Raw genomic sequence first — 5478 nt, 5'->3', positions numbered from 1 at the left:
AATCACTACTTCTTCCATTTTCCAACTCCAGGCTAGTAGAAATATGGCCACTAAAACACCTGCCTTGCCTGCTGCCACCAGGTCTCCATTAGCTTCCTTTTCTAAGTGGCAATCAGTTGGGGTGTTGATTATGAAGGTCTGAAATTTTAGCTTCCATATTTCATTTTGTCTGCCTTTTTTTTTTTTAGTTAAAACTTTTTTTTCTAAAAAACTTTTTTTTTTAATGCAGGTCAGAGGGGCAACGTGCAGACGTAGTAACAAGGTTTGAGGGAAGCACATCTCACGCATCCGCATAAAAAGCCAGTCATCACACTTATGAGCTACAAAAGGATCCTAAAAACTCTTTCACACTGCCTTATTCACTCCTGCATAGCATGGCCAGACAGAACCAAACCCCTTCCCTACAAAGACTCTCATATAGTACAATCACTATTGCTCTTCTATTACAAAAGAGGAAAAGGGAGACTGGCATGCTAATCTATCTTGGATTAATATCTGATACTTGGATTCTAATAAATAGTGTTTTTGTTTTAACCAACACTTCCCTAGGGAATACCAAGTGCTCAAAAAACAAAACAAAACAAAAAATACCACCACCAAAAAAAAAGTCTCTGCCCTGAGGAGAAGAAAGATTTCCTTTCCTTGGTTTACTCTCTGAAACTACCCAGGGCTCAATTGATTTAGAATCTACTTCCTCCTTGAATCACTAGAGTATTGTTCTGTTTTTAATTTGGTCTGAGATGCTGTCGTGACCCCTATTAGTGTATGTGGACTGCCCAGTTTTGAGAGCCAAGGGGCAACAAGTGACATGAGGCTATTTCTTCTTAGAGTATCAACACTTGGTTCATCTATTTCAGGGGTCCTCAAACTTTTTAAACAGGGGGCCAGTTCACTGTCCCTCAGACCATTGGAGGGCTGGACTATACTTTAAAAAAAACTATGAACAAATTCCTATGCACACTGCACATATCTTATTTTGAAGTAAAAAAAAAAAAGGGCAAAAACACCTACATGTGCCCTACAGGCTGCAGTTTGAGGACACCTGATCTATTTGTTATAAAGCTTTAATGACTAATAGAACTCACAGGATAATGACATTTTTGGAAACCAATGCTCAAAAATTGACATATAAATTGAACGTTGGGAGTGAAGTCACAGAATAAAGTATAAAATATACTATAGAATTATATTCAGTGAGTATTGTTGTTTTTTTTTTTTTTTTAAAGCCAGTCAAATTTAGCAGTGGGGGGTTGAATACCAACTTTAGTGACAGTACTGTTAATAAGTTCTGATAACCCACTACCATCAGACCAGCCGAGTATTATGTTCTTAATGTCACTGTATGTTAAAGACTTATCTAACTTTTGTTTTCCTGGATTTCTTAGTTGTATTTTGAGCTGCGGTATATAGGTCATTATTAGAAGCTGGCACAAGCCTATCCTGCCATGTCACTTCTCTTCCAAAGGCACCAATTATTCTAACTTGTGATTCGTGGATTCAGAACATTAGAGCTAGACATGGCCTTTAAAGTCATTTTGTAAGCAAGCCCTTGATACAAATGCAGTCCTCCTGGAATACACACACAGTCTTCGGGGATGCACAGAGCACAGTGGAGAGGAAAGGGGACTCTTGGCCAGCCAGGTCTGCCTGTCAGTACTGGGGTTCAAAGGGGAGCCTCTGTTTTCAGATCATCCTTCCTTCTAAGAGAGATGCAGGAAGGCAAAGCGACTTGCCCAGAGTCACAATGTTAATTTGTGAACTAGTTAGTACTCACTGTGTCATTTCCTAGGATGGTCCCCTACCTGATCAAAGACACAAAAGACTAGGAATGTCCTTTAAAATACGTAATGATTACCTTAGTCATAGTCGTGTTTTCCCAATTTGCTTGGAAGTTGACTTGGCAGCTTGGCATTCTAAAATAAAATAGGTTGGCCGGGTGCAGTGTGGCTCACGCCTGTAATCCTAGCACTCTGGGAGGCTGAGGTGGGAGGATCGCTCAACGTCAGGAGTTCGAGACCAGCCTGAGCAAGAGCAAGACCCCGTCTCTACTAAAAATAGAAAGAAATTAGCTGGACAACTAAAAACATACAGAAAAAATTAGCTGGGCATGGTGGCACATGCCTGTAGTCCCAGCTACTCGGGAAGCTGAGGCAGGAGGATTGCTTGAGCCCAGGAGTTTGAGGTTGCTGTGAGCTAGGCTGACACCACGGCACTCACTCTAGCCTGGGCAATAGAGTGAGACTCTGTTTCTAAATAAATAAATGAAATAGGTTAAGGTATTTTGCTAGCTGGACGGTTCATGATGAAGCCTGAGGCTGCTGGACCTGCCTAATCCTCACCCTCAGCACACTTTGGGTACCAATTGGAAGGACCTTGCCTAACCCAGACTCTCAATTTGCGATTTCATTTTGATCTTTTCACTTTGAGCCGGTGCCAACTCTATCAGTTATCTTTGATTTTTGCCTCACTCTTTAACTACTTATGGAGTGCTAGAGTACAGATTTTGAAGCCAGACTTCAAAATCTGGTTCGAATCTTAGCTATGCCACTAATGATGAAATCTTGGGAAAATTACTTAATCTCTCTTTGCCTTGGCTTCCTAACCTATTACTATAACATAGGCATAATGATAGTACCTACCTCACTGGGCTGTTGTGAGGATTAAAACAGTTAATATGTGAGTGCTTAGAACAGTGCCTGGCATAGAGTATACTGGAATAGAAAATTATAATTATTTGCTTTGATGAAAGGAAAAGTATCTTCTCACCTAAGAGCCCTCAGATAATAATATAATTATAACAATTATGATGATGATACTATTATGATAACAGCAATACTTACGTAGCAGGCACTGTGCTTCACACGCATTATTCTCGTTGATCTTCATGATGATTCTTCGTGTGCTACTAATGTTATCCTCCCCTTCCCTCCACCCCCTTATTTTTTTTTTTTGCAGATAAGAAAATTAATGCCAGAGAACTTAAACAACTTGCCCATGGGCAGCAAAGTAATAAGAGGCAGAGCCAGGATTTGAACCAATCTCTGTCTTGGTATCTTTCCAATCTCTCTCAGAAGGGGGCCTTAGAGTTCTGTTAAAGTTCTTTTTGAAAATTAGTTGGCTCGGCTCCCATATAGGTGAGGAAGGCTAGGCTCTCCGCAGAGGCTGAAGGGCAAGAGGAAGGGGTCTCCTTTGGAAAGTGGCAGGGATGGGATGAAAAACCATTAATTTTTTTTTTTTTTTTTTTTTTTATAAGAGACAGAGTCTCAATCTGTTGCCCAGGCTAGAGTGCTGTGGCGTCAGCCTAGCTCACAGCAGCCTCAAACTCCTGGTCTCAAATGGTCATCCTGCCTCAGCCTCTCAAGTAGCTGGGACTACAGGCATCTGCCACCATGCCTGGCTAACTTTTTCTATATATTTTTTTAATTGGCCAATTAATTTCTTTCTATTTTTAGTAGAGACAGTGTCTCGCTCTTGCTCAGGCTGGTCTCGAACTCCTTACGTTGAGCGATCTGCCCGCCTCGGCCTCCCAGAGTTCTAGGATTACAGGTGTGAGCCACCGTGCCTGGCCACCATTAATGTCTTAACCAGCTCAGCTCTGCCTCTTTCTGTGTCAAGCAGTGCCAAGGCAGACTGCACTGCTGTGGCCACCCCCTCGCCAATTTTGTCACTGAGTACGGTATCAGGAGATGTTCTGATTCCAGCCAAAGGGGAAGTATTTATGATTTCCATATCAGTAGTTCTTGAAGTCATTTATTTCTACCCAGCCTTGGGGTAAAAGGAATTTCTCTTGTTTCCCAGAGGAAAAAAATTATATATACAAAATATATATAAATATGTATTTATATATAAATATATAATATAATATATTATATATTATTAATATGTAATATATATATTATATTGTAATATATATTATTATATAATATATATTATAAATATATATAAATATATATTTATATACATATAATATATATATATTTCATTTCTTCCTTGAGAGTCCACAGTAGCCAGTGTCTGGCCACTCTTGCCCTCCACCCAACCATCCTCCCACTAGTCTGAAATGGCATCTTGAGCGGAAGGTCTGGGGTCGGTGAAGTGCCTGGAGGTACATGTACCACGACTGCCTTGTCCTGGCTCCTGGGCCTCAGGAGCTCCCTGTCCCCCTCCGCCACGCCCACAGCCTGGAAGGGGAATAGCCTGGGAAGGGCTTTCACTCTATGCCCCCGCCCCATACTCACCACCATATTTAGTTGTCACACTATTAGAAAATGTCAGAGAAGTTGGATGTTTGTTATATGAAGAGTCATGGAAAAACTGAAGAGGGATGAATGGGGAAGAAAGAGAGGGGAAGACGGGAAGACTGAGATCCTGCCGGTAGATCCTGCCAGCAAAGGGAATCGCAGCAGAAATATAAGCAGGCAAGTATGTTTCTAGGCCCACAGGAGGCAAGAAAGGGGAGATTGGCAAGTGCACCCCAGACATAAGCCTTAACCCGAGGGTCCCCTTGCCCCATCCCAGGCTCTCTGACAGTGACTGAAAGTGGGGGTGCAAAAGACCAGCCCTCTTGCCTCAACTGAACCAACCTTCATGGTGCAATTTCTTTTCTTTCTTTTTTTTTTTTTTTTTGAGACAGAATCTCACTTTGTTGCCCAAGCTAGAGTGAGTGCCATGGCATCAGCCTAGCTCACAGCAACCTCAATCTCCTGGGCTTAAGCAATCCTGGCTCAGCCTCCCAAGTAGCTGGGACTATAGGCATGCGCCACCATGCCCGGCTGAGTTTATATATGGCCAATTAATTTCTTTCTATTTATAGTAGAGACGGGGTCTCGCTCTTGCTCAGGCTAGTTTCGAACTCCTGACCTTGAGCAATCCACCCGCCTCAGCCTCCCAGAGTGCTAGGATTACAGGCGTGAGCCACCGTGCCCGGCCCATGGTGCAATTTCTGTCCTTGGTTCCTCACACAGTCAGGCCAAAGCTCCTCTCCAGCTAAGAGTACACGGCACCCCCCTCACTCCCCTTGTCCTGAGAGCACACCCTTAGCAAGTCACTTGCACAAGAATCCCTGCCTCAGGCTCTGCTCTGAAGAAGTCTGACCTAAAACATATGCTTATTCCTTATGTCTTTTTTTTTTTTTTTTTTTTTTTTTTTGAGATAGAGTCTCATTCTGTTGCCTGAGCTAGAGTGCCATGGCATCAGCCTAGCTCACAGCAACCTCAAACTCCTGGGCTCAAGCAATCCTCCTGCCTCAGCCTCCCGAGTAGTTGGGACTACAGGCATGAGCCACCATGTCTGGCTAATTTTTTCTATTTTTAGTTGTTTGGCTAATTTCTTTCTATTTATAGTAGAGACAGGATCTTGCTCTTGCTCAGGCTGGTCTCAAACTCCTCACCTTGAGCCATCCGCCCGCCTCAGACTCCCAGAGTGCTAGGATGACAGGTATGAGCCACCACGCCCAGCCCCTTATGTCTATTAGAGTCC

At 42.8% G+C, this 5478-nt stretch overlaps 1 non-coding gene across 1 annotated transcript; it reads right to left on the bottom strand.

The window, feature by feature from the left end:
- Positions 1-228: 228 nt before the first annotated feature.
- Positions 229-332, bottom strand: LOC142873641 (small nucleolar RNA U13). The gene has a single exon (XR_012921630.1). It is a non-coding gene; the product is annotated as a small nucleolar RNA U13 (small nucleolar RNA).
- Positions 333-5478: the final 5146 nt, after the last annotated feature.

The sequence above is a fragment of the Microcebus murinus genome, chromosome 10 (genome assembly GCF_040939455.1).
Source record: "Microcebus murinus isolate Inina chromosome 10, M.murinus_Inina_mat1.0, whole genome shotgun sequence".
NCBI classification, from domain to species: Eukaryota; Metazoa; Chordata; class Mammalia; order Primates; family Cheirogaleidae; genus Microcebus; species Microcebus murinus.
This window is presented reverse-complemented; position numbering and strand designations above follow the sequence as displayed.